Source organism: Diabrotica virgifera, chromosome 1, assembly GCF_917563875.1.
Source record: "Diabrotica virgifera virgifera chromosome 1, PGI_DIABVI_V3a".
NCBI classification, from domain to species: domain Eukaryota; kingdom Metazoa; phylum Arthropoda; class Insecta; order Coleoptera; family Chrysomelidae; genus Diabrotica; species Diabrotica virgifera.
Genome location: NC_065443.1, coordinates 229,307,260 through 229,316,600, shown reverse-complemented (window position 1 = coordinate 229,316,600; position 9,341 = coordinate 229,307,260). Strand labels below are relative to the sequence as shown.

Genomic DNA, 9,341 nt, shown 5'->3' with positions numbered 1-9,341 from the left:
CTCATTTGTGATTCTACCTGGTATAGTGACGGAGGAGTTACATTTCCCGTCGGACGGACAGACAGTCTAGGTCAAATGTCTCACCTTGAGTACCATCCATGGATTATAAGCTTTCATTTGACACCTCATTTGTCATTCTACCTGGTATAGTATAGTGACTGAAGGAGTTATGTTCGCGGTCGGACGGACAGACAGCCTATTAGGTCACACCAAGTCGTTCAAATTCTCACCAACTTGTTCACACTTTTTCAAAATTGGTGAAAACAACAAATTATATTTTGTATCGTTGTATCAATATAAGCCAAAAAGAATAATTAGTGAATGTCACGCCACTATAATATATTTTATTATTGGTCTTTCAATGCTAAAATCAGGATAAAAAAGGAATTTTATCCATGGTTTTAATCAATATAATTCTCATCATTACTTTGTGTTGTATTTGCAACCTTTTGTAAATCAAAAATAATTCCACCATATTAAGAATGTCAACAAAAGCCGGCCCTGCATACAACCTTTCTCTCAGTGCAACTAAAATTTTATTGATACACGCCAGAAATGTGCGAGACTTTTCTCAGTGTACTCGCGTGTACACTTGCCAACTTGATACTAAAATTAAGTACATGCTAACAACAAAAGAATCGCCGTCCGTGTCGGTTCTTGTGAGAGATATGTATTCTTTGGTGATAGTTTCTGATTCCTGTACGAACAGACCTAATTCGCGATTGAAACGGAATATAGAGGGCAGGTCGAATGCAAGAAAATGGCCGATATAAATGGTATAAACAAACATTCAATTGAGGAATAGAACAATACCGATTTGATTTAAAATATTTTAATGTACTCATAATGCTGAAATTTACTAAAAATTTCTTAATAGTGACCAAATTCCGTTCAAATCAACAATTTTCTGGTTTGTTTATACCACTTATTGTAGTTTAAATTTATTCCCCCAGAGGTCAGCTACTTTGTTTTTCAGGTAGGGATAGATCTTACAACCCATTCCGCGATGTTGCCAAATGTTTAATTAGGATCGGAATCCTAAACGCGGCAGATTTAAAAACATGTCATTACACGTTCTAAAAATTATTCAATATTTTGTCTATAATGTCCATATTTTCATATTTATTGAATAATCCATTGAATTACTACATCCTAACACTTGCCTTTTTTTAATATCTTCTTCCTAAAAGTGAATCAAATGTATTTTTTCAAACTCGATAATTAATTACATTAGAAATAGAGATATAAAATATAAGTGCACATACAGAAGAGGATCTAAATTATGGAATAAATTCATTTTCTCTAAAATGGACAACTTTAGAGAAAAATCCCGAAATAGGTCGATTTTTATTTTCAAATTACAATTTTTTGCCATATATTTCATACTAGTGACGTCATCCATCTGAGCGTGGTGACGGAATCGATGATTTTTTTAAATGGGAATAGGGGTCGTGTGGCACCTCATTTGAAAGGGTGTTCAATTCTCTATACAGAATATAAACATGAATATCATTATTTATACAGGGTGGCCAAAATAATAATTTTTGTATTAAATTAATTGACGAAAAAAGAAGAATGTATGCAATTTATTTAACTCAAAATACATGTTTATTTGGCAAATAAACATTGCTTTTCGCTTAAATTAAATGTTCAAACTGCCAAGAGGTATGTGGGAGGCTGTTTGTGATTTAATTTAAGCGAAAAGAAATGTTTATTTGTGAAATAAACATTTTTTTCTATTTACTGACAGCCGTACAATGTATTTTGGCTTAAATAAATTACATAAATTCACATTCTTTTTGCGTCAATTAATTTAATTCAAAAATTATTTTTTGCTAAGTATATACCAGGAATAAGCTAAATTATTGAATTTACTGAAGTTAAGATGTTTGATAACCTTATAAATTTTTTTGTGTTAAGCTTGTCATACAAGGGGAGCTATACTATAATATATCTCATATCACTCACTACAGTAATGAGTGAGGCTGCATACACGGAACTATAATGTATATTATGGTTCCGTTTATGCAGGCTCACTCATTACTAGAGTGAGCGATATGAGATATAATATATGTATATCTATTATAGTATATATAGTATACCTCCTGGTCAGTAACAAGCTTTATGGTGAAAAAGAAGGATCATTAATATACATGTATCATTTTTTAATTTTTTATTTAATTCTCCTTTGTATAATTTAATTTGTAAATTTAATAAATCAATGAATTTTGTGTCTCTCTTCTGCCCTTTCATTTTCTCTGGCACGCTTGTGTTGTACCCTTTCCTCCTCTTTTTCTATCTGAAGCAATTGAGCTATGTTGAGTATTAGCGTTGTTCTTTCTTGTAATACATTCTCTAGTTTATTATTGGTAGCTTACTTCTGGAACTAGCTTTTTTTATTTTAAGAACGCAGGATTCCATCTTCTAGCTAGATGTTTGTCATATCTGTAACTAATTTTTTTATTTAGAAAAGTGAAAGGTATCTATTAACAAATCAATGCCTCAGAAGCCAATCGGTGTAAGTCAATAAAGTGCTTAAAATGAGATACTAAGATGTTTCTGACAATAGTTGCTGACAAATACAGTCGGAAGAATGAAAGAATAGGGCTTTTCATCGATTGTCATTTGTTTCGAGCTTCTGTCATGTGTCACATAATATTATTATATCTACGTCATACGTCTTTGGTTTGTGTTATTGTATATACCAATAACGTATGTTGTAGATATATTAATATTTGATGACACATGACAGAAGCTCGAAACAAATGACTGTGAATGAAAAGCCCTATACGCTGTGAGCTCGTACGTAGAGGGGATATTTACAAATTCACGACCGCCAGTAGTGGCAAGTCTGTAAACGTTTACCGGAAATTTGACATAAATGTCAAAGTGATTAATTTAAAATTAAAAGTAAAAACATTAATTATAAAAAATATTAGTTGGTCAAAGCTGTGGTAGGTATATATTTTTACCTTAAATATACTTACGTTTTAAATACTGAATTTATGTTTTTTTAATGTTCCGTAATATCGTTGATTGAAATAAACGGTAATCTTAGCGCCATCTACACGATAATTGTGTAAGTATCCGAAGTAAGAAATTCATATTTTATCAATAGAATGTCAAAATGATTAGCAAAATCTTAAAAATAATCGAGTACAATTTATTTAATTTTTTGCATTGTAAATATTAAGCGATAACAATTAAATAATAAATTTAAAAATTACCGGTGAAAGTTGAATTAGTAATCCGCCAGGAGCGCCACCAGTGAAGCTCAGAGCCCATGAACGATCACATCAATCAGTCAATCACATATTTTGTATTTGCTGTTTTTTCCCATAAATAACAAACGAGAGAGATAGATTATTAGTAATCTGAATATGTGATTGATGTGATCGTTCATGAGTATTCTTTAATTTTTCCGACTGTAAACTGTCTTTATTTATCATAACATGGGTAACATATTCATAAATACAACAAGGAAATAATAATATTTCTATATATAATAATAAGTGTTATATCCCATAAGTCATTTTTAGGGAAAATGTGACTTACACCGTTTGACTTCTGAGGCATCCAAATATTAAAATTAGGTTTTATTCCTGTTATTGGTATTCTTCAATTTACCATGTACATTATCCAATCTTTAAAAATATTGTGTTTTGATATACATAGTTGGTTTTTAGCCCTAGTTTACTATTCAATATATCAGTTGGATGGATTATAAATCTGGAGAGTTTTGACAATGTTTGATATGTCCATCAAGCCTAATTTTTCAGGAGAGAATTTGGAAACTTTGAATCATGTTTTGCCAACTCAAAAACGAAAAGTAATCAACATAAGAAATCAAGTAATATATCAAGTTCTGCACTACCTAATACAGTAGAACCCCGATTATCCGTCCTCCTCGGGACCGAAGGTGTATTGAAAAGCAGGGATAATCCGAACATGTATTTCTTATGTATAATACATATGTACATACACATACATATGTACCTACCATAAAAAGATAACAGAAAAAAATTAATATTTCATTATGAGTCTCTCTTTCGTCATATAGAGTTTCTGTCAAGTGATTTACGATGACGCTATTTTGATAAAACCTCAAAAATGCAACTTGGGTATGTAATAGAAAATCGTAGCACGGATAATCTGCACCCGGATAATCGGGGTTCTACTGTAAGTTAAAAGGGGAGGGGACATATCTTTTATACAAAAGATATGTGGGACAAAGGGGGTTTTACCTTCATCATACACATACCAAACTCTACCAACTTGAAGAAACGTTACTAAATAGCATATCAAGCAAATAATCTCATTCTGGCTAAAATCAGCCACAACATCAAGTTTTGCCATACCACTACAGAAATATAGTATTGAATTTAAATAAAAGTTTTCCCCACATTAACAAATTTTTACATCATTGAACAGTTAATATTAATAATCATATAATATGTACACATAATTATTATGTAAACAAAATTACCACTGCATCTGTTTCATTAGCTAGATTGTCTTTATTTAAACTTGTCTTTGTCTTTTATTTTACATACAAATCAACAGTTTTCCACTAACTTAAAATGGATTTTTCCTCTTGTTCAAGCTCTCCAGTAAATTTTTCAGCATAATCAATGTTTTATTTCTAAGACAATATTGTTGTCTGATTAAAATATGGAAATGTATTTCTAAACCTTATGACTTTGTATACTTATTTTTTAAGTTGTAATTCTTTGATTTACTTACATTTTCTTCATTCCCTCTTCCAAAATGGAAATAAAAACGATAAAATCATATTTGAATCTAATTATGTTAGGTTAGGAGCTGAAATTATAAAAATAAACACAAAAATCAGGTGTGTTCGGAATCTAAACTTACTTTTAAAGCTTATCTACTGGATAACTAACTGGAATATATTATATTATACAAGCAACTATCAAATTAGAAAAAATAGATTTGATTCACTTTTAGAACCTGTAAAGTAAAACAACATATTTTGACATGTTTTTAAATCTGCCGCGTTTCGATACTGCTTAAAAATTTGGCAACACAGCGGAATGGGTTGTAACATCTATCCGTACCTTTGTTTTTCATCGCGAATATTATGTGACACATGACAGAAGCTCGAAACAAATGAGAATCGATGAAAAGCCCTATGGAGACGAGACCTGTAAGAAGGAGTGGAAAGGGAAAGTTTCCACTGGAAACGCAATGCATCGTTTGTTGTGGGCTAACTTTTCAACCTCTAATTCAACTTTCAGCAATCGCCGATAGAGGCGCAAGTGTTCGAATAGGTGCTACAAACACCGAACAACTACAAATACATTAGCATGGACTTATTTATTATTTAACTCATTTTATTATTGTTTTTAGCGTAAATTAATTTATTGGTGGATTGTAGCTGAATATGTTTTATGCCAAAAATAAATTATTTTAACCTTATAACATATTGACGTGTGGTAAAAAGTGTATTCTTTTTATACCATTGTAGATGGAGATGTGACAACAAATTTAAAGTCATTACCACAGTATACGCTGTGAGCTCGTACGTAGAGGGGATATTTACAAATTCGCGAACGCCAGTAGTGACAAGTTTGTAAACGTTTACCGGAAATTTGACATAAATGTCAAAGTGATTAATTTAAAATTAAAATTAAAAACATTAATTATAAACAATATTAGTTGGTCAAAGCTGTGGTATATATTTTTACCTTAAATATACTTACGTTTTAAATACTGAATTTAAGTTTTTTTAATGTTCCGTAATATCTAATTATAAATAATCTATTATAATCTTAGCGCCATCTACACGATTATTGTCAAAGTATCCGAAGTAAGAAATTGATATTTTATCAATAGAACGTCAAAATGATTAGAAAAATCTTAAAAAAATCGATTACAATTTAATTATTTTTTTGCGTTGTAAATATTAAGCGATAACAATTAAATAATAAATTTAAAAATTACCAGTAAAAGTTGAATTAGTAACCGCTAGGAGCGACACCAGCGAAGCTCAGAGCGTATTGGCTCCGTGCGTCTCCCCTCTACGTACAGTCACGTGATACGCTGTCAGATTTTGTAAGGACGTTTTAACATTGAGTCTTATGGGATTATTTTGTTAAACTTGAATATTTTATTTTGTAGTGATAATAACCGAATACAATTGTTAGAATTCATTAGTTATTAATTTATACTGTAATTTATAGTGCAACAAAATATTTTCTTTTTCGTTAATAAATATTTATTGACATAAACTGCAATAGTGAGGTTATGCATACAAAATCAAACTGATAATCAATATTGGAAAGTGAAGAATTTATAGTGCGTTTTTATTTTCTGTTTATATTAATACATAATATCACTAGCGTGACACGACATTCTTTTAAATGTCTCATTTAAACATACACAAAGCGTCCTTATAAAATTTCAAAAAACCGCCACCATGAGCAGGTCGGTCGATTTTGCTTTGACACTTTGTTAACGCTCGGAGCGAATATAGGTTTATACAACAATTCGTATGAGCAAAAAAACTGTGTCATTACTTTAATACCTATCTAGGAAAGCTCATTTTGAAGCGGAAATATTTTGTCACATTATCTAACTATTTACCACATTTATATACCAATGGTATTTCAACTGCAAATTAATTTGTTAATATCTTTGTAACATATCGAAAAGTTTGTTAGTTGAAAAAATTAAACTTAACCGTACGTAATTGTTTTTAAAAAGTTATTTAAATAATTTGAAGTTTATTGATCATTTTTTTTTAATTATTCTTTTTATCAAAATTTAAAATGCTTTTTTCCTGAACACTTCATTTATCTATATTCTGAAAGCTTATATACCTATCAGATGTTTAAATTTAGTTAATAAAAATATATGTAAATTAACTACAGACGACAGTCTGACTTTTATAAAATTAATGTTAATTTTTGTGAAATATTTTGTCTCAACAAATGCATTGTTTCGACAGACAAACTTTCAAGATCCTCCTATACTATTATCACTATAATTTTCAGATTAAAATAAAAACCAATAATAGGTAATACACAAATTTTATTTACACCGAAAGAAATAACATACTAACGAATAGGTATAATCCATGAACGTTATAAATAACATAAAGACAAATCTTTATAAAGTCTTTATTAACTTCGTGAAGTTCCCTTTTGAATATTTTATCGGAACGATAACTCGATATAAATCCCGGTACGAAGCAAGTTTTTTAGTGTAAGCTTTCTTGGCACTCATATTTAAATAATATTAACCACCAAAACCAATAATCTTATATTAACTACGAATAATTAATTATTTTCGAAATTTTCACTCCAATGCAAAACTAGCATCTATCTCTACGCCACCGCCGCCCTAGCGAGAAACCAAGCAAACAGGAAACAGGCAAAATCGTGTACACAAAAAATCAAGGTCGTCCTATCTTGATTCCTCTCCTCCCTCTCCTCTGTGTAGGTGTTCGGGGGTGTAGGTCTCCATAGTCATACCACAGCATAATAAACGAGACCAGCAAGGACACTCCCAGATGCCGCCTTTGAAGTTGAAAAGTACAGAGTCGCCATTTTGTGCGTAGTACATCTCTGTGGTGATGTGATGCGTTTGTTCATCAGTGTTGCCGATGTCACTATATGAAATTATATTAAGCCACTGCTAAAATGATCAGATTTTGCCAAAAATTATGTTAACATTTTTGATCTTGGTAGTTTCTACGGGTAATAAAAATACATTAAGAAAAAAGTTATTTTATTCAATTTGTTAATTCAAAAATACTTGTAAGAAAATTATATGTAATATATGTCTTGTCAAATTGTATATCCACTTCCTAATTTCTCAGTTGGTCTGTGCCCATTGAATTGGCAAGTACCTAGCATCTTCGAGCAGGGAACCATGGCACCCTTTTAGCATGTGTTTCACTTTATCTATCAACATCGACTTGTAGTCATAAAATTTTAATATATTATATTATGTAAACCATATACAATGAGGTTAACACTATTTACAGTGTGCTAGTTTTAAACTACTCGGCAGGATGTAAGTATTCCCACATTTTTCATTTTAACAGTCACAATTTTAACCTTTTGCTTTAAACTAACGTGGAAATACTTCATTCTAGGCACTGAAGATGTTCTGTATAGAACGAAAACGTTTTGCAATCCATGACATTTTATAGTTTTAAATAAACGATTTTATACCAGAATACATCTCGAAGTTTTTACTTCTGTATTGGTTTTTTAAACTATGGTATACAGCCAACTATTGGGATTTTCCCATTCATTTTTTATATGTAATATATTATACTATAATAAAACTACATCTGGAACGCTTTCAAATAAAATTTCCTCATCCTCATCTTGTGGAAATGAAGACTTTATGTGATTAAAATATTTTAACATTTTTTGTCTGTTTGAAAGGAGTAACATTCTTTTTACTCCTTCACTTTTGCTAACACTAATTTAATATTTGCTCACAGATCGCATTTAAACGTCGACAGACAACGATATCTAAGAAAACGTGATTTTTTGTATTTCTGCATTGCTGCAGTCTCAGTTATTGCACTAAATTTATTACCCTTAACATATTCTTTTTGAATATTTTCTCGAATTTCTGCAAATATATACAATCGCCATTCATCGTCAATATTTTGTGTTATGTCCCAATTATTGACATAATTCCCACAGGCATACGTATAAAATTATGTTAAAATATATTTATATTAGAATGTCATAAAAGTTAAGTAAATCTGATAATTATGTACAAATCGGCAACACTGTCGATCTTCTACACTGTCTGGTACTACGCGAAAAATGGCCGACGATCTGCGCAGTAATAGTGCGCGAACTTTTCCCGCCTTCTAGTGTGTCACTGCTGTTGCGTTTTTTATGCTGTGGTCATGTTATTATTGGTATATAACAGTGATGTGGGAGGGAGGGGATGCGGCATACGGTGACGGTGAAGTAGATGGGCTCGGTTTCACTCGCAAAAACGCTCCATCCAATATGGCGTAACAACACTTTGGTAGTATACTCTGCTCTATATAAAATATATAATTATAAAATTATATTATATTATATAAATATATATATATATAATTAATAATTTTAATAACTAATTAATAAATTAATAACATATTTCATATATAACATAACGTATAAAAACCTGCCCGTCGCCATATTGGATGTAGCACAAAAGTGTCAAATCAAGTGGTCCCATTTAGTAAATACAAAATCATGCCTTAAATCAAATTTCGACATAAAACAAGTCGCTTTCAATATGGCGACGGTTGAAATGCGATTGTGCGAGCCTTGTGGATTTTAGTTGAACTAACGAAGTGA

General features: G+C 30.8%; 1 long non-coding RNA gene across 1 annotated transcript; it reads right to left on the bottom strand.

Annotated features, from left to right (window-relative positions):
- Window positions 1–2,190: 2,190 nt before the first annotated feature.
- On the bottom strand, window positions 2,191–5,055 carry LOC126882759 (uncharacterized). The gene is made up of 3 exons (XR_007697369.1): window positions 4,876–5,055; window positions 4,744–4,821; window positions 2,191–2,451 (listed from the first exon to the last, which is right to left on the bottom strand). It is a non-coding gene; the product is annotated as an uncharacterized LOC126882759 (long non-coding RNA).
- Window positions 5,056–9,341: the final 4,286 nt, after the last annotated feature.